Source organism: Helianthus annuus, chromosome 16, assembly GCF_002127325.2.
Source record: "Helianthus annuus cultivar XRQ/B chromosome 16, HanXRQr2.0-SUNRISE, whole genome shotgun sequence".
Lineage (NCBI taxonomy): Eukaryota > Viridiplantae > Streptophyta > Magnoliopsida > Asterales > Asteraceae > Helianthus > Helianthus annuus.
This window is the reverse complement of record NC_035448.2, coordinates 165,711,342-165,732,780: the sequence shown is the minus strand read 5'-3', so window position 1 is coordinate 165,732,780 and position 21,439 is coordinate 165,711,342. Positions and strand designations below refer to the sequence as shown.

General features: G+C 38.1%; 1 long non-coding RNA gene across 3 annotated transcripts; it reads right to left on the bottom strand.

The window, feature by feature from the left end:
• Positions 1-15,513: 15,513 nt before the first annotated feature.
• Positions 15,514-19,861, bottom strand: LOC110917013. 3 transcript variants are annotated; one of them, XR_002580220.2, is made up of 8 exons: positions 19,089-19,861; positions 18,605-18,745; positions 18,273-18,351; positions 18,135-18,181; positions 17,930-17,982; positions 17,384-17,480; positions 15,961-15,986; positions 15,514-15,811 (listed from the first exon to the last, which is right to left on the bottom strand). It is a non-coding gene; the product is annotated as an uncharacterized LOC110917013 (long non-coding RNA). The 3 variants fall into 3 exon arrangements; XR_004882913.1 differs by having other exon boundaries at positions 18,638-18,745; XR_002580219.2 differs by having other exon boundaries at positions 18,273-18,745.
• Positions 19,862-21,439: the final 1,578 nt, after the last annotated feature.

The window sequence follows — 21,439 nt, the reverse complement described above, 5'->3', positions numbered from 1 at the left end:
TTTTACACATGTACACCATCTCATAACAATTTCATAGTTTCACCACCAAGTTTACATATTTGACAAGTTTATCACAATTAACACATAACCATGCACAATCACACAATACACTTCATTGTAACAAAACGTATACAATTCCATAGCAACTAATTGTGCAATTTATCAACTAAACAAGACAAGAACGTGCAATAAATGCGAAATAGAATCTTGGAAATTCGAGTTGTCACATTATCCCCAACTTGAAAGAAATTTTGTCCCGAAATTTAGCATGCGGTTACTGAGGAAGCTAGGTAAGTTGTATCGTTTACTGGTTTTCCTGGGGTGTCACATCATCCCCCCGTTGATTTGGAATTTCGTCCCGAAATTCCGCTGTAGTAGCTTCAGCCTCAGTAGTAGTTGCATCGGTTTCGAATAACTGGGGGTACTTTTCTTTCATTTGGTCTTCGCGTTCCCAGGTGTACTCTGGGCCACGTCGGGAGTTCCAACGAACTCGAACAAGAGGGATTCTCTTGCTTTTGAGGACCTTAATATCCCGGTCCGTGATTTCAACTGGTTCCTTGACGAACTGCAACCGCTCGTCGATAGTGAGTTCCTTAAAAGGAATTATGAGGGTCTCATATGACAGGCACTTCTTCAGATTCGACACGTGAAATACGTTGTGAACTGCACCGAGTTCAGCTGGTAGGTTTAGCTTGTAGGCCACTTTGCCTATTTTCTCAATGATCTCAAACGGTCCGACATACCGCGGATTTAATTTTCCCCGTTTGCCAAAACGAACCACACCCTTCCAGGGTGAGACTTTTAGTAAAACCCGGTCCCCGACCCGAAATTCCAACGGTTTCCTACGCTTATCCGCGTATGCTTTCTGACGGTCGCGTGCTGCCGCCATGCGTTGTCGTATCTGTGCAATCTTTTCCGTGGCGTCCACTACTATCTCTGGACCCGTGATCTGACTATCCCCCACCTCTGCCCAACAGAGAGGTGGCCGGCATTTACGTCCGTACAATGCCTCGAATGGAGCGGCTTGTATGCTGGTGTGATAACTGTTATTATACGAAAACTCCACCAAAGGGAGATGCTTTTCCCAGCCGTTGCCGAAATCAATAACACATGCCCGAAGCATGTCTTCAAGAGTCTGGATCGTTCGCTCAGACTGCCCATCCGTCTGAGGATGATATGCTGTGCTCATGTCTAATCGTGAGCCAAAGGATTTGTGCATCGCTTGCCATAGCTCTGACGTGAATCGTGCATCCCGATCCGAAATGATGGAGGTGGGCACCCCGTGCCTCGAAACAACTTCTTTAAGATAAATGTCTGCGAGTGTGGAGAACTTATCCATTTCCTTAATAGCCAGGAAGTGTGCAGACTTGGTGAGCCGATCCACGATCACCCATATGGTATCATTCCCACGCTGGGATCTGGGTAGGCCTGTAACAAAATCCATGGAAATTTCTTCCCATTTCCATTGTGGTATCTTGGGCTGCTGAAGTAGGCCCGCTGGTTTCTGATACTCCACTTTGACTTTTGCACAAGTCAACCATTTACCGACGTAGGTTGCAATGTGGGCCTTCATGCTAAGCCACCAGTATGTAGTTCCGATGTCGTGATACATTTTATCCGAACCTGGATGTATCGAGTAGCGAGACTTATGAGCTTCATCCATCACAAGCTCTCGTAAACCGCCATAAAGTGGGACCCAAATACGCCCCATTACATAGTAGGCGCCGTCTTCCTTTTGTTCCATTCGTTGCCTTGAGCCGCGTAAGGCTTCAGCCTTAACGTTTTCTGGTTTTAATGCTTCCACCTGAGCATCACGTATCTGTGCAGGAAGACTGGACTGGATAGTAAGCTGCAAGGCTCGTACGCGTCTAGGTAGAGTGTCTTTTCGACTGAGAGCGTCAGCCACAACATTGGCTTTGCCTGGATGGTACTTGATGGCGCATTCATAATCATTAAGCAGTTCGACCCATCGTTGCTGACGCATATTCAATTCCTTCTGCTTGAAGATATGCTCGAGACTCCTGTGATCGGTGTAAATAGTGCACTTGGTACCGTACAGGTAGTGTCGCCATATCTTAAGCGCAAAAACAACAGCTCCCAGCTCTAAATCGTGCGTCGTGTAGTTCCGTTCATGAACTTTGAGTTGACGAGAAGCGTAGGCAATAACTTTATCACGTTGCATCAATACACAACCAAGCCCCTGTATCGATGCGTCACAATAGACCAGAAAATCGTCCGTGCCTTCTGGCAATGAGAGAATAGGTGCGCTGCAAAGCCTATCCTTTAAGTACTGAAAAGCGGTTTCCTGGGAATCTCCCCAACGATAGGTAACACCTTGCTGTGTCAGCATAGTAAGCGGCTGTGCGATCTTCGAAAAGTCTTTAATGAGTCGTCTGCAGTACCCCGCCAAACCCAAGAATTGGCGTATTTCCGTTGGTGTACGTGGTGCAGGCCAGTTCCTGATCGAGTCTACCTTGGATGGATCGACATGAATCCTATCCCTGTTCACCACATGGCCTAAGAAGTGGACTTCACGAAGCCAGAAGTCGCATTTAGAAAATTTGGCGTACAGTTGCTCCTTTCGAAGAAGTTCCAAGATAAGACGTAAGTGCTGCTCGTGTTCCTCCTGACTCTTGGAGTAGATCAGAATGTCGTCGATGAAGACAATGACGAACTTGTCTAGATAGGGTTTGCACACCCTGTTCATAAGATCCATAAAAACGGCGGGCGCGTTCGTAAGCCCAAATGGCATGACTAGAAACTCGTAGTGACCGTAGCGAGTTCTGAATGCTGTCTTGGAGACGTCCTCATTTCGGACTCTCAGCTGATGATAACCAGACCGTAGATCAATCTTGGAGTAGTAACTCGACCCTTGCAACTGGTCGAATAAGTCGTCAATACGTGGAAGAGGGTAGCGGTTCTTCACTGTGACCTTGTTCAGTTCGCGGTAATCGATGCACATCCTGAAAGTGCCATCCTTCTTCTTCACGAATAATACTGGAGCTCCCCAAGGCGAAGAGCTTGGACGAATAAAGCCCTTATCCAAGAGCTCTTGTAGTTGCTTTGAAAGTTCTTCCAGTTCGGTTGGAGCTAAACGATACGGGGCTCGAGCACCACTCTTGTCGCCTTGAACTTCGAGAGGTCCTTGGCCAGAACGAGGAATGCGAACAATCTTTTCTTTGCATAGGATTTCTGCTTGCTGTTGCTGCTGGCGACTCTGATTTGCAGGCCGTGGGCTCCTGAATCCTTAGCTTCATGGCCCATCTTGAGACACCTCCGACAACATCCCTCGTTGCACTAACCACCGTGGTGTCTGTTGCATTAGTTACACATTGGGTGAATTCCCCGATATCCACCCTGCCCCTGACCACCAGAAGTTGGCTGACTCGGCTCTGGTGATCACTATTCTTGCGCTGCTGCTGTGCTTGAGACTGAACGGTAGCTGAACCCTTGCTGGAATACCCATCCCATTTTCGCTTGTTGTCACTAGGAGTAGCGGGAGTAGCAGAAGTGATAGCGGTAGTAATAGTGCTGATACAACTAGGCAGCTTGTTCTGTTCCACTGCCTGATCCGTGAGGCGATGAGCAAGACGCTGAATGTCTTGGATATTGTCGAGGTTAGCTGATGAAGCATGGCTCTGAATCTCTGAGGCTAGACCCTTGAGGTACAATTCGATACGCTTGCTTGGAGGGTCCACCATGGTTGGACACAAGATGGCCAGTTCGTTCGACCGTTTCGTATAAGCTTCAATTTCTGACCCCATCATTTTCAAATGGTAAAGCTCTACCTCCAACTTGTGGATGTCATCACGCGTGCAGTATTCCCTTTTAATGCGTTCTTTGAATTCGTTCCAGGGGGTGGCGTTAGCAGCTGCCAACCCTAGTATCCGTACTTGCGCGTTCCACCAAGTTAGCGCGATTTCTTCCAAGGTACCAGTGGCGTACTTGACCCTGCGAGCCTCAGGGCATTCACACATCTCGAATACTGACTCGAGCTTCCCAAACCAATGGAGTAGTCCCACTGCTCCTTCTGTGCCACTGAATGTGCTTGGACGACAGTCCATGAAGTTCTTGAATGTGCAGACAGGCTGCTGTGCGTTCTGACCCGTTGCGCGAGAAAGATAGGTCAAGGTTAAGCGCGAGAGTTGGGTCACGAGAGTAGGATCTAACATCCTAGGAAAGGTCTGGTATAGCAGGTTATACCTCCTGCTTGTGCGGCTGCAAGCGCCGCAGCAACTTGTTCGTTAATAAGAGCCGTCAACTGGGCTTGAGTCATGTTAACACGTCCAGACATGATCGAACAATAAATGTAGCATAAGTATGAATGGTTCGCGAGTAGTGCGATGACAGAAGAGTGTAAGCACACACGAGTGTTCTCATGCAATAACAAATAGTGAGCAACGTAATCTAAGCATACCATGAGCAAAGTTCTATGTAATTCTAGCAAGTAGGTAATAAACATAAACCTTATTACCTAGGATGTTGAGTCTTGCACGTGGAGCGAAGCGTCGTTGTGGATCGTTGAGAGCACTGTTCTGGTTATAGTCTGGTTTTAATAAAAACGTTTTCCCCGTATTAAAACCAAGTTCTCTATAACCAATGGCTCTGATACCAATCTGTCACACCCCCAAAATCCACCTGCGGAGTATCACCGCTTGGGAGCGTGACTGACCAGGATCAAGCCACCAATCATATAGAACAATATATATATAGTAAAAGTATTTGCCATTAAACCAAACCAAATCCATATGAAAGGTGTTCCAAAACATAAGTAAGTTATCATTGTATAGCGGAAGCATATAAATAAAACCCATCATAATAAAGTATCAAATGTCATAAGTGTTTAACAAGACAATCACGATCCAAGCCCACAACGACCAGCTCCTCCCTGTGCAAGCTCCATGTATCTAACAACCTGCAAGGCATGTAACAGAGGATCAACAACTAGTTGAGCGAGTTCACAGAAAGTAAATGCGTAATGGTATATTCGTTTGTAACATGTGGCTCTACTGGGCCGATAGTACGTTCTATTGGTGGGGGCTTCCCATGTTGTATAACCACTAGACTATTCGTAACCATAAGTCTCCTTCACAACCGAGGATAGTAGTAAGTATAAATACACGTAGGTTTTACGTGAGTATCCTTCACAGCCGAGGATAGTAGTAAGTAAAAATACACGTAGGTTTTACGTGAGTATCCTTCACAACCGAGGATAGTAGTAAGTATAAATACACGTAGGTTTTACGTGAGTATCCTTCACAACCGAGGATAGTAGTAAGTATGAGTCTACGTAGATTGTAAGTATGTGTCCTGCACAACCGAGGACAGCGAATAGCATAAGTATGTGTCCTGCACAACCGAGGACAGTGAGTAGCATAAGTATGTGTCCTGCACAACCGAGGACAGTGAGTAGCAGAAGTATGTGTCCTGCACAACCGAGGACAGTGAATAGCTTAAGTATGTGTCCTGCACAACCGAGGACATTGGTATGGTAGTCTAGTAACAGTGTAAGTACAGTTCTATTCAATCTCAATCCTTCAATCCCAATTCCCGTGCCCTGGGAATCCCATGCCTTAGTAAGAGTGTGAACTCACCTTGGTTTGCTCGGTATGCTATGCTCTAGGGTTTATCAACTGTCTAAGTCCGTTACACACGACCTAGGATTTATTGCGCACGATACGACGTAAGTGTTTGCATCAAATTAGAGTTTGCAAATCATTGATAATCAAGTAACTGTGTGTTGTGTGCTTAGTGTGTACATGATGATACCACATAGAATGTTCACACATGCAGGATCATATAGTTGCATTCAATATCATACAATCATTTACATAGAATCATGCATCATGTAAGCAGTCAATCCTATTCACATAATTCATGTGTAGCGTCCCTGATTTCACGGTTTAATCTTACGTGGATATTAATCTAGTGGCCACGGTTAACCTACTTTATACATTTAACAATGTAAATAACTTCACATGTTTAACGAAGTCAGGGAATCAAAGTGTCATACACAGCTTAACAGAATTAACATTATATATCATGCAGCTCGTTGTTTCAAATTGATCATTACACAACATCAGACAGGGCCTTGCCCTTCATAAAGCTCAGACAAGTGTGGGGGGGGGGCTTCCCCTGTTTGAAAGTCGGACTAGAGGGTTGGGGGTTCAAAACTCAGACAACTTACTTCCCATATGTAAAAACTCGGACCCTAGGGTTTCTCCTTTCAAAACTCGGACAAGAGAAACCTTGATAAAACTCGGACCATGTGAGGATGGATTAGAAAACTCGGACGTGGGGGAGGGGGTTAAAAACTCAGACCCCTCACCCATTCCTTAACAAAGTCGGACCTTGTGTTTTGGAGCCAAAGCTCGGACCACATTCAAGCACTAAAGCTCGGACATCTTGTACATTACTTAATGGTCGGATTTGATATCATTTCTAAAAGTCGGACAGTATAAACAAGCAAAGAACTCGGACCTTATCATGTCATAAATCTCGGACACCTCACACTTTATACAGAAATTCGGACATGCTATAACATATCATCAAAGGTCGGACAAGACATTTATTTACACAAAGTCGGACTAATGATCATCATGAAAAACTCGGATAATATGCACCACAAAGAACTCGGATTATATGATGTATGCATAAACTTCGGACTATAGCATATGTCAAAACTCGGATCAAGCATGCTCCTTTTAAAACTCAGACAATTATATTCACAAAACTCTGAGTAACATTAATCATATGATCGTAGAGATTATAGCAGTTACGTTTTCTATGTTCCACAGTTACGTTCATCATTCTGAAAACCCTAACTTCATTCACCTAGACGGTAGAATCACAATCAATTGATCGATGTTTAACAACAGTAATCATCACAAGAACAATCTATCAAATATGCAACTACTCATCATCATAATCACGATTATCCAGAATCAAATCAAAATCACAGAATATAATATGAGGAACTAGGGTTTTCATGCATCAATCAATCAACAATTAATCACAAACAATGATTAAACAATTACCTTGATTCGATTCTAGATGGATTGGTAATCAAACTTGATGCAAAAGAACTTGTGAATCCAAGAGTGATGAGAAGATGGTTGTAGAGAGGATTAGAGAGTACAGTGCTTTTGTTTTTGTGAAAATGATTAGTGAAAGGGATTAGGGTTAACAATGATTAGAGTTTCACTAGTTACTCTATGCATCCCTAAGTATCATATTTTACACATGTACACCATCTCATAACAATTTCATAGTTTCACCACCAAGTTTACATATTTGACAGGTTTATCACATTTAACACATAACCATGCACAATCACACAATACACTTCATTGTAACAAAACGTATACAATTCCATAGCAACTAATTGTGCAATTTATCAACTAAACAAGACAAGAACGTGCAATAAATGCGAAATAGAATCTTGGAAATTCGAGTTGTCACAACTCTCTTCACTAAAGAGGTCGACGGACATCTTCTGATCGTTCAGATTTATGTAGACGATATAATTTTTGGGTCAATGAATGAGAAATTGTGCAAAGATTTCGAACAGGTGATGAAGCAAAAATTCGAAATGTCATCAATGGGGGAGATGAAGTTCTTTCTGGGTTTACAAGTTGAACAACTTCCTGAGGGAATTTTCATTCACCAGACAAAGTACGTGCATGATATTCTAGAGAAATTTGGAATGTCAAGTTCTACTCCTGCTGCTACCCCACTTGTGACTAATCATGGGATTCACCCAGATCTCACCGGAGACAGGGCTGATGAAACGTTCTACCGTTCCATGATAGGTTCTTTGATGTATCTAACTGCTTCACGTCCTGATATCATGTACCCAACGTGCCTCGCAGCAAGATATCAATCTAACCCGAGAGCGTCGCACATGATCATTGTCAAGAGGATATTACGTTACTTGAAAGGAACACCCACATTGGGGTTGTGGTATCCTAGAAAAGGCAATTTTACGCTCGAAGGGTATTCCGATTCGGATTTCGGATGCTGCAAAGTCAATACCAAGTCAACAACTGAAGGATGCCAGTTCTTTGGACCTAGATTGGTTACCTGGCAGTGTAAGAAACAAACGTCTGTGGCGTTATCTACATGTGAAGCGGAGTATGTTTCTGCTAGCAGTTGCTGCTCTCAGATCTTGTGGATATAGCAACAGATGCGCGACTACGGTTTGCAGTTTCTTAACACACCTCTGTCTGTTGATAATGAGGCCGCAATAAATATAACTAAGAATCCAGTACATCACGCTAAAACTAAACATATAGAGATTCGTCATCACTTTATTCGCGATTGCTTCGAGAAAAAGTTGATACGAATAGAGAAAATCCACACTGACGAACAAAAAGCTGATTTTCATACCAAAGCTTTTGATAAAAATCGGTTTCAATATTTGTTAAAACTTAATGGTATGAAATTACTTTCGGTGTAGGATGGAATTGTGAGCGTTGATGAGATTACTGTTGCGGATGAAGACGAGAAACAATCTGCAATGGTTTGTCGATTTTTTACGTGTTTTGGTATTTAGGGGGAGTAGATAGTTGTATATAGATATATTTTCAGAAAATACAAAAACAGTAAAAAATGCAAAAATACAAAAACATGATAAAATTGAAAAAGAGCTTGTGTATATAGGGAAAATGATAGTACATCGGCTAGACAATTACAGTATGCTAAAGAATTGTATAGACTAAATGAGTTAAACAATCTCACTAATGATGTGTCGATAGGTTTTCACACATTTAGTAGATTTATTCGGGATATAAATCTAAAATTTCAAACTAGTGAAATTCGTGGGGAACACTACTTGGATATATAGGTAACCCCTGAAATCTTGTTTGAAAGGTCTCGTATTCTGATATACTAGGTTTTATACTCAATGATGTCTGGGGTATTATTCCGGGACTTCTGCTGAACGGAAGTTCTGACCTAGTCCTTGGCTAATACTTTCACCAAATGCTTGAAACATAGCATAAACCCTCAACATGCAGATAAAACAATAAAATTGATAGTCGTTGCTGTTGTAATTACAAGATCCTCTAAAGGGGACATACTGAAAAGTCGAAGCTGATATCTCTCTGCGTATACGGAAGTATCGACCTGAGATCCCTCGGCCCTCGCATATCTAATTTATGTACAGATATCATTGTAGTATACTTACCTGTAAGACTGAATATTGGGATTCTGGATACGGGAGTGTATTCAAGAAGTGGGACACATGAATTGAGCTAAGTTCTTAAAACATCTAAATCATATCCTGAATAGATTGAAGTTTATGTGAGAATTTAAGATGGATCAGTATATTGACAATCGAGGTGAATTGTTTAAGTCTGAGCATGTAATTAAGCTTAACGGTACTAGTAATTTGTCTGAAAAGCTGATATGATTCCCTGACACGCTCGCCAAAAATAAGTTTGTATATAGTTCAATTTCTTTATTTTTCTGCAATTTAAGTTTTCTGTTATTTCATTTCTTAGTTTAGAACACTTTAAAAATCCAAAAAAAAAAATTCAATTCTGCTTTAGTTTAAGACAAACCAGTGTGGAAAGTTGATTGTCTGATTCTCGAGTTTTGTAGCAGATGCAGGAGATTCTGAGCTGAAAAATGAGAAGAGCGTACTTTGTTGGAGTTTGAAGATGTTTTCAAAGTTAAAACAAGTTCATTAAGTTGATGCTTGTTACATTGTTGCTAGAAAATTAATTTTTTTTTTTTAAATCAGTTTGATTCGTCAAATGATCAACCAAGGTCATTAAATTGAACTTGGTATATTAATTGAGTATCAGGGTCATTAACTTGGACCTGAATACTTGAGTGGATTTCTGAAGCTGATTGAGTTTGTGATTTATTTTGAAAAGATAGATTGTAATGTTATTGGTTGAGTAACAGGTTTGGACTTCATTATTCCCAACGGAAGCTAACTGTCAAAGCTTGAACTAGAAACCTCAGATTCAAGTATACTGAGAGGGGGAGTCTGTGAAAGGGGGAGTCTGGATCAACAGCTAAAGGGGAGTTTGAAGATGGAGTCAGGTTGTGATTCGAAACCTGTGAAGAATGTTTTTGATGAGAAGACAGAGAGTTGGAGAAAAGACCAAGACTGAAGACTCAGGAACTGAAGACTACGTCAACATCCAAGGGGGAGTCTGTTGATGCATGGAATGTCTGTTGACTACGTCTGCATTAGGTCTTAGGATAATATAGGTCAACATAGGGTTTAGAAAGTCAAAATCATGAATTATGTGGTAGATTCGCTTATGTGAACATATGTTATAGGTAGGTCCGCTTATGAGGTCATCAGGTGTGGTCCGCTTTTGTGACAAGGTGGTAGGTTCGCTTATTTGTCATGGCCATATAAGCGAACCACACAACACTATATATACCTGATCAGTTGTACGTTGGAGCGGATCTAGGATTTTGCTTGTGTCACGAAACTCTGTCAAATTTACTTCAGAAAGCAATAAAAGAGAAGGAATTGAATAGGAAAAGCTGTGTAACTTCATTTATGTTGATTCCGCCTTCGTATGTGAAGATGAACGTTCTCTACTGACTATGCTAAAAGGCTTGAAAAGGAGATCAGATATGCCATGCTATCATGTCTGAGAAAAAGGGATGAAGAGAGAATGAAGAAGAGTGTTGAAGAGATGGTGAACAATATGAAGAAGGTTGCTGAAGAGGTTGAAGTTGTGAAAGAAGCTGTTACTGAAGAACATCAGATTGAAAATAAGGTGCAGAAAGAAGAAAAGAATGAGAATTTAGATGCTGGTGAGGAAGTCAGTACTGAAGAAAAGCAAGATGATGATGAGATGAAGCAGACAGAAGCTGCTGAAAACACCGAGGTGCCAATCACTGAGGCACATTCTGATTCTGAAGTCTTAAAACCAATTGAATAGTGCAAGAAATGCATGGAACCGTGCAGAGCTTGTACTGAAAAAGATGAGCAATTCAGAATAAGAAATCTTGAATTCACAAAAATCGAAAACATTTTCAAAGAAAAATGCAAAGCGATGTTAGAAAAAGAAAAGGTTTTTAACAAAAATGATGAAAAACTTTCAGGAAAATGTACAAAGTTAGAAAAAGAAAATGAAGTTTTGAAAGAAGATGTTTTGAAAATGAAAAATGAATGCGAACAAAAAGAAATTGCTTATCAAGAAATGAAAAAGGAATATGACTCAATGAAATTATCATATCATGTTACAAAAGAGTCATATGATAAAGTAAAAGACGAAATGAAATATGCTCAATCTAGAATGAGTTATCTTTCTGAAACAACCAAAGAGCTTAAACGAATGTATGCTATAAAACAAGATGTTGTTAATTCCTATATTGAAGATGTTGCTAAGCTAAAGCGACAGATTGCTGATTTAGAACATGAAAACAACAAGTTAAAAAGTTACCACGTGTCGTCATATGTGCTTGAACGAATTTTCAATATAAAAACGGGAGATGGTGAGTCTGAGCAAAACAAGAAAGGCATTGGCTCAGAGTTTCATCAAGTTCCACCACCGGAAAAGTTTGCATTTTATGATGAGGAAAAGGTCGAAAAAGCTTTCAACATGGTAGACCAATTGCCAGACAACATTGACATAACCTATTCCAAATCTGATGATTCTCATGATTCAGAGGTAGTAGGTAAAGTCGTTGAAAGTGTGTTGAAAGAAGAGTCGATTGTTACAGGTAAATCTGGATCACAGGATGAAGATGAAGGAAATCTTCATGATGCATATCTGAAAAACATAAAATCCGAGAAAAATTTGAATGATGATTCAAAGGATTGGTTTATACCATGATTGGATCGGACAAATTATTCTTAGATGTTGTATTCCCAATTCAGAATGTGATTTCAGAAAACGTTGACAAAGTTTTCAAAATGGTTGAGATTGAGAAGTCTGAGATTTCAAAGTTTGTCGGTAAGAGTCGTAAAGATTCATATAACAAACCTGGTTTCAAGAAGAAAAAAATGAAGGCTGGGTTGGGTTATAAGAAGAAACAACATCGGAACAAAAATGAAGTGCCAAATTATCAGGCAAAAATGAGTTTTGTTCAGGGAAACAGTTTAGCAGAAGAAAAAGAACTCAAAATGAGACAGTCTAATGATGAGTTTCATGCACAAAAGAGAAAGCAACAACCACAGGTCAAAGATATGTCCATGAGAACATGTTTCAAATGTGATCAAAAAGGACATCTTGCACGAAAGTGTCCAAATCTAAAACCTGTGGATGTTGACAACAAGAAGATTGATTCTGAGAAACAAAAATCTAAGAATGTGAGACAAAGGTCAACCAGATTTGATTCAAAACAAACTTGGAAGTACAACACAAACAAGTTTGCTTCGAATCAAAATTGGAAATCAAACCAGAACAGGTTCGATTCAAGACAGACCTGGAATACTCACACACCCAGATTTAGAACAACACAAAGTTGGAAAACATCAGTTGATATGACAAAACCCCAAGAGTTTTGGAAACCAAAAGTTGTTGTTCAAAACCAAAGTGTTCAAAAAGATTCACATTTTTACAAACGTGGTACACCGAAAGGTCAAACATGGAGTGTTAAGAAACATGTTGATTCGGTAAAAGATGAGAAAGCTGAAGTTAAAATTGAGAAAGTTTTTGTGAAAAATGACAATGAATTTCCAGCATTGAATGAAAATTATTGTGTTGAAATGCCTAAGGTCCAACAGACCTGGGCTAAATTGTTCAAGTAATTCAATTAGTTGAATGTGCAGGTGCTCAAGAATACTGAAGACTGTGAGTTTGAAAGTTGGAGCAGCCTGCCACATGAAGAGGAAGCAGAGGCTGCTGGACCCTGTGTTGGTTGAAACAGGGAGTTTATGTGTTTTCTGTACATAAATAAACAATATTTCAAAAACTCTAAAAATTAGAAAATTTAAAAAACCAAAAATATGTTTTAGTTTGTTAAAATTTGAAAAACCAAAAATATGTTTGTTTTTAATTTTTTGTCAAAAATAGAAAATTTCAAAAATATGTGTTGATTGAATACGCCGAAACCCTCACGGATGAACAAACATGATTACATTCATCAGATTGAAAAACGGTTTTCAAACTGTCAAAAATCAATGTGTTGTAAATCATGGGGGTAATTACTGCTTTTAATAAATTTCCGTGCATAGTTAGCAGAACATGGATGGCGAGACAAAGCTATCAGTATCGGTTTGTCAAATTTCTTTTAATGGTTTTGCATTTTAGGGGGAGAAAAATTGTCAGAAAATACAAAAACATTAGAGAATTTGAAAGAGCCAAAAACATGATAAAATTCAAAAATTGAGTTTTTGTGTAAAAAGAGGAAATGATAGTACATCAGTAGACAGTTACAGTATGCTAAAGAAATGTAATGATTAAATAGCGTTAAACAGTCTCACTGATGATATGTCGATAGGTTTTGATACACTTAGTAAACTTTTTCGGGATATAAACCTAAATTCAAACACTTGCTTATTTCGTGGGGAACACTACTTGGATATATAGGTAACCCCTGAAATCTCATTTGAAAGGTCCCTTATTCTGAGATACTAGGTCATTATACTCAGTGATATCTGGGGTATTATTCCGGGACTTCTGCTGTATGGAAGTACTGACCTAGTCCCCGAATAATACTTTCCGCAAATGCTTGAAATACAGCATCGCCCTCAGCAAGCTGATGAAACAATAAAATTGATAGTCACTGCTGTTGTAATCAAAAGATCCTCTAAAGGGGACACACCGAAAAGTCGAAGCCGTCATCTCTCTGCGTATACGGAAGTATCGACCTGAGCTCTCACGGCCCTCGCATTTAACCCCTTACAGATATCATCTGTGGTATACTCACCTGTAAGACTGAATATTGGGATCTGGATACGGGAGTATATTCAAGAGGTGGGACACATGAATGAGTTTAAGTTCTTAAAACATATAATTCGTATCCTGAATCAGTTGAAATTTGTATGAAAATTTAAGTGGATCAGTATATCGACAATCTAAGTGAATTGTTTAATTCTTAATGTGTAATTAAGCTCAACGGTACTTGTGACTTGTCAAAAACTGATATGATCCTCTGACGTATACTCAAACAAAAATATTGCTTGTAAATATGTTTGTATACATTTCTTTACTGCTTTATATTTTCAGAAAATACAAAAAGATTTTGATTTCTGCTTTATTTTTGATAAACCGATGTATGAAATGTTGAGTTTCAAAATCTAAGTAAGCCGATTGTGTTTCTGAAAATAAAACAAGTTCATTAATTTGATACTTGAATTAAAATCAAAAATTTCAAAAACAGTTTGTGATATCTCCAAGGTCATTAGTTTGGACTTGGACGATTAACTGTGAGGGAGTTGGATTCTTTAACACTGCCAAATCTGTAAAGATTGTTGATAGGAGGAGTGATTTAGAGAGTTGAATAGTGCCAGATTACGATTTCTGGAAAACTAAATGTTCAAAACGTTGTTACTTATAAATGTCTGAGTGTTGCAGATGTTATACCAGACTACGATCCCGAAAGCCGAGTCTAAGGGGGAGTCTGAAGACGAGCTCAACGCAAACGGAAGCGTGCAAAGAGCCAGGTATCGTTCCTGGAAGAGCTTGTAACCGGAAAGCCAGGTGTCGATCCCAAAAGCACGGAAGCTTGACGAAAGGGGGAGCCTGAAGAGTTTACCGAAAGGGGGAGCTGAAGCTGAATACAGATCCACGGGGATTCTGTTCAAACAAAAGAGAGTCTACGTTGATGAAAACGTGTTAAAGCTTCAAGAAGACTCAAAGAGAGAAAGAGAAAGACAAGACGCTACGAGATTGACTGCGGCAATATCCAAGGGGGAGCCTGTTAGTACATTCATGTCTATAGCCTTCGTCAATCCGAACCGTAGCGAGAAACAGAAGAAAACGAGTCATTATATTAGTAATAACTAGACAAAAAGGCAAGGTGGCATAATTGTAATTAATGAGAAATCTCATTAAAAGCCAAGGCCTATAAATAGGAGACTTTATGTTAGATTAGAGACTTTTGCTACATTTGTCATTTGGAGCTTTCTAGATCTAGAGAGAGAAACTAGAGAGAGAAAGTGACATCGTGATTCAGGTTCTTGTACGTTTTCAGATTTGATCAATAGAATCACAGATTATATTACGTCTTGTGTGTTCGGTCACGTTCGTGTACGGATTCCGCACGTCACACGTTCGGTTACGCAATCGTTTCGGAGTCAAAACCGGTCCTACACAATGTTTTCATCCTTTGCTAGCTCCATTAGGATCTCGCATGACCTGTTCATAAAAAAAATTCAAAATAAGAAGTTATGGCATCAGTAGTTATAGAAACGACCAGCCCCTTCATCAACAACCATCATAATCGAAACATACTACACAAATCTAAGAGCGTCTTAATAAAAACAAATGCATATGAAGTTGAGATGAATCACGCAACTTAAATCATCTTTCATCTAAACAAAAACCAGGTCAAATTTAATCTAGCAACTGTCTAATTGAACCGATTGTCCGAAATATACACGACTTAACACGTCAAATGCAAGAATCATAACCAGAACTAATAAGTCTCTTCATCAACAGCCAATCATAATCAAAACTTACTACATTAAAATAACAAATCAAAAACTGATCTTAATCAAAACAAATGAACATGAAGCTGATATGAACCAAGCTGAGATTTAGCATCACGCCTTTGAAGCAACACATGAAATATTGATAAAAACATATAACTTTATCAATCGCCATTAGCTTCACACCAGCAGCTTCAAACTTTTCTTTAAAGTATTAAAGAGTCAGAAGCGAGTTCCCAACTGTACACATTACAAAAAAAGAAATCAAACATCTAATATTGAAAGTACCATATTAGTTAACTATATTGTTTTTTATAAGCATGTTCTCTACTTATCTAAAAAAAATGATCAAACTTTACACATAATACCAGCAAAGGCATCCAAAATACCTCAAAAGAGCAACAACAGCAATCCCCTACAGAAAATAACCAAAATTATATCATTTTGGATAAATTACACTTTTCGTCCTTTATGTTTGTAGCGGGTTGCAATGGATAGCCTTTAACTTTAACAATTACAGTCACAGTCCTTTATTTGCAAAATTCGTTACACCTTTCATCCTTTAGCACTAACCAAGTTAAAATTTTTAGTTATATCTATCCACTTAAGGGTATTCTAGTCATTTCATATTTTTATTTAAAATGTTCATTAATAAATAAAACAAAAAATTAACATATATATAACATCAGCTATCCCAAATTCAATCATCTTCCCCTAGTTCCCCCTTCCCAAACCCTAGAACACCATAAAGGTCCACCCTCTCTGCATAATCATCCACCTCCTGCCATACATTTCTCTGCGTAGAAAACCGTTGCCAAACAACTGGATTTTCACCGGGGTAACTGGATTTTCACTGGATTCCCTCACGTTCACCGTTGTCAGAACTCTCGTTCACCGGAGTAACGGTGTTCGGAGCAGAAACCGATGCTGAACAACTGGATTTTCACGAGCGATAGCTTCACGTCATGTCGATGGAGTAATGGTTTTCGGAGCAGAAACTGTTGCCGGAACTCTCGTTCACCGACTCTGTCGCCTCCGGGTGTCGTTTACGAGACAGATCTGTGGATAACTCAATAAAGGGTTTGTAATTGTTTGAGGATTTTGATTCTTTTTAATATATTTTTTTGGTGATTTTGGTGGTGTTTACTGTTTAGTGCCAAGAGGTGATTGTTAGGTGGGGGAGGTTGTTAGGTTGTGGTGTGGGGAGGTTGTTAGGTGGTGGGTGTTAGATGGTGGCAGTGCTCCTTGAAAAAGAGGGTTTTGGTGTTGATTTTAATTGAGAGAGAGGTGAAGTAGCCTCTGGTAATATGAAGAAACTGAATATCATTTTTGAGTATTGATGCAAATCTTGTCCACATAAATTGTAATTACCCTGCCGCACCCCCGTTCCTTCAAATCGAACTTAAAGATCTGATATGTCAAAGTGTATTACAGTAATTGCACAACATAGTCCCCTCACAACTTCAAGCTCATAGTGGTATGGAGAGAGAGAGAGAGAGAGAGAGAGAGAGTACAAGGGAGAGGGATAATTTTTATATAACATTTTTTTCTTATATATTAAATGACTGTTTTGCCCTCGCATGAGTTGCATATGACCTCACTTAACTGAAAGTTTTAACCAGGTTAGTGTCAAAGGACCTAAGGTGTAACGAGTTTTGCAAATAAAGGACTGTGACTGTAATTATTAAAGTTAAAGGTCATCCATTGTAACCCGTTACAAACATAAAGGACGAAAAGTGTAATTTACCCTGTCATTTTCATTAACAAATTAAAGTTACTAATAATTAAATGATTATTGAATAAAAACAACACCTTAAGATATGATCCACAACTTTATTCAAAGATCTGAACCAGCAAAAACTCCTCTCCTCTCTAGTAACATCTCACTTTTTCTTAAACCTAATTATTGCTGAAACAAAACAACTCTATAACATCTCACTGTTTACAATGATTTCTGTAGAAAGGGTAGGGCCTATTGTGAAATGGCACAAGTATGTTTGGTTCAGTTAAAGTTTATGCCTACATTGAGTGGCTTGCTTTTAAATTTAGGCTACCTACACAAGATTGGAGTCATAATAATGACTTAAGATGTGTTTTTTGCAACTCTTGTGCTGATATATGCGAGTTTTCTAATGCCATTTGGAGGAGAACTAGTATTCTTGCTAAGTTTGCTGTTAGCTGCAATATTTTGTTTATTTGGTATATAGCTAATTGGGATATGTGCGTGTTTGGTGTATTGGGGGGCTGGGTTAGTCAGGGGTTGCTGGTTTTTTATGTCATTTATAGGTGGGTTGGATGTTTGGCTGTTTTTGTTATCAATAAAATTTACCAAAAAAAAAAAAGATAAAGCCAACTTACAGCAGTCAAAGCTGCCTCAGAGCCCTTGTTCCCTGCTTTACCACCAACAAGGCCTAATACATGCATATAAATAATCAATATAAGTGATACTTGAATAAGGTAATACACAAAGATAGCTTCAAAATTCTCAAATTCACATGTCATACAAACCTAAATAAACAAATAATTATACACATAAAGACAATCATAAATATACTAAATATACCTGATGCATATCTTCACATGTGAAGACTCCAAATATGCACGGAACACCTAAAACATTGCAATTGAATGATATGAAATCAAGCTCAAGCAAAATTTTAATTAAATTCGTTAGTCTCTAAATAAAAATTGTAAATGAAACCTGAATTAATGCCAGCTGAAAGGACTCCAGATGCAGCTGTATTAGCAACAGTATCATAGTGCGTAGTATTGCCTCTTACCTAGAAGAAAAACATAGAAAGTTATATGCATTCATACATCAATGTCAAGCATACGTTTGACCAATTAGAGAACCGCTTTACCACTTATACGTGGTGCAAGAGAGTGGGTTGTAAGGTTACATACCCGTCTTATGTATCACTGTTAAAACAATAGTTAACGGTGTTTATGTGGTTCCCTTAGTTCTCTCCTTAAATTAAGCCCCAACAAATATATGAAAAAGTAACATCGAAATTTACTAAATAAAGAATATACCTTCATTGGAATCTCTCTTTCTTCACAACATACCTATATTTTAAAGGTTTTTAACCATGTGGTTGTAGGCAATGTGGATGAAGTGTTGTCCATAAATGTTGCGGCTGTCAAAGATATGCCACCGGAAGTTGACCATCGTACCTATACAAAGAAAACAACAAACATCAAATAAATCCCGAAATTCTTTTACTGACATTTCAACAAACAGTTGGTAGGCAACCTTTAACATCCCAATTCAATTTTTCAAGTGAAATCAACACTTAAAAAATCTTATAAAACCCCAAATCACAATCATTTAAACCTAAAAAACAACATCCAATTTTACAAACAAAAGAAAGCAAGTTGAATCAGTAGTAATAATAACTTAAAACCACCATTGTAGCAACTGTAATGAATCGGATCAAATCAATCATACGATAAACGATAACGCAGACATCAAGAATTAACATCCATGAAACGAAAGTGAGAGGGAGATGCGACTAACCTTTCATTAAAACTGAAACTCTTTCAAAAGAATTGACCGAAGCTTGTTTGTGAGCATTCTAGAGAGAGATGTGCTTTGAAAATCGGAAATTAGAAAGGTCTTCATGGGAAGACTGTGGTGTCTTCAATCTTAATCTTACGACATCTTCATCTTGTGGCATCTCCATGGATTGTGTTTAGGGTTTTTAATTTGAGGAAACAGAAAAGAGAGAGAAAGCAGCGTATGGAGGGAGAGAAAGAAAAAGTTATTAAATTTTGAATTTTGAAAGATGGTCTGCATTTGAGAGAGATATTGAAAATATATATTTGGGGGCCTTTTTAAAGATGGGAGGCAGAGTTGATTTTGAATTTTGAATTTCCCCCCCAATTAATGCAGTAACCTTTTCCCCTCATAGTGATGATGGTTTTCAGATTTAATTAATACAATATCTATTAATCTTTAACATTTTAATTGATATATTTATGACATCATAATATTGATATATTTATGACATCATCAGATCTTATGTGGCATGGCTGAGAGGCTGACACATAAGCAAAATGAAGTCAGCCTTTAGTCTCCTTTTATAGATTAGTTAGATATAAAACAAAGAATATTGTTACTGTGTACATTTAGGTTTCTTATCAAATTTACAAGACTTTTCCTAATGTTTTTCTATCGTTCTTACAAATATATGGTTGACGATCTTTTTTATTATTAAAAGACATGCTTTTTGAGAAAATACTTTTGTAAAAGTAATTCAAACCAATTATTAATAAAGATATGCCACCGGAAGTTGACCATCGTACCTATACAAAGAAAACAACAAACATCAAATAAATCCCGAAATTCTTTTACTGACATTTCAACAAACAGTTGGTAGGCAACCTTTAACATCCCAATTCAATTTTTCAAGTGAAATCAACACTTAAAAAATCTTATAAAACCCCAAATCACAATCATTTAAACCTAAAAAACAACATCCAATTTTACAAACAAAAGAAAGCAAGTTGAATCAGTAGTAATAATAACTTAAAACCACCATTGTAGCAACTGTAATGAATCGGATCAAATCAATCATACGATAAACGATAACGCAGACATCAAGAATTAACATCCATGAAACAAAAGTGAGAGGGAGATGCGACTAACCTTTCATTAAAACTAAAACTGAAACTCTTTCAAAAGAATTGACCGAAGCTTGTTTGTGAGCATTCTAGAGAGAGATGTGCTTTGAAAATCGGAAATTAGAAAGGTCTTCATGGGAAGACTGTGGTGTCTTCAATCTTAATCTTACGACATCTTCATCTTGTGGCATCTCCATGGATTGTGTTTAGGGTTTTTAATTTGAGGAAACAGAAAAGAGAGAGAAAGCAGCGTATGGAGGGAGAGAAAGAAAAAGTTATTAAATTTTGAATTTTGAAAGATGGTCTGCATTTGAGAGAGATATTGAAAATATATATTTGGGGGCCTTTTTAAAGATGGGAGGCAGAGTTGATTTTGAATTTTGAATTTCCCCCCCAATTAATGCAATAACCTTTTCCCCTCATAGTGATGATGGTTTTCAGATTTAATTAATACAATATCTATTAATCTTTAACATTTTAATTGATATATTTATGACATCATAATATTGATATATTTATGACATCATCAGATCTTATGTGGCATGGCTGAGAGGCTGACACATAAGCAAAATGAAGTCAGCCTTTAGTCTCCTTTTATAGATTAGTTAGATATAAAACAAAGAATATTGTTACTGTGTACATTTAGGTTTCTTATCAAATTTACAAGACTTTTCCTAATGTTTTTCTATCGTTCTTACAAATATATGGTTGACGATCTTTTTTATTATTAAAAGACATGCTTTTTGAGAAAATACTTTTGTAAAAGTAATTCAAACCAATTATTAATAAAAATGTTTAGATTAATATTATTAGCTAGCAATTGTTTTTTATTGAGTGTGTTATATAGACCTTACTTGGGCTATTTGGTCATCATATTCAGGCTTCATCGTCCCAGTTAAAAAGTCTATCAATTGCTATGTGTTTAGGATTTTATTTTTTTATGTATTTGATTTTTCTTTTCTTTTTCTTTTTATATTAGCTGATGGTTAATCCACCATTTTTTTGTGATTGCATCCTCTAATTGTTTGACGAAATGCCAAAACGAACTATCACTATGAATTTAACTATATTGTAGTTTTTCTTTTAAGCTTATGAAGGTGCCACGTACAGAGATTCAATTTAATTTTCAGGTGTGGTCATGGGTTGAATGTCTGGTGTATTAAATAGTATTTTTTATCAGATAACGGATCCTAAACACACTGGAGAGATATTAAGGTATCCTTATCTAATTTCTTTTTTTTCCTT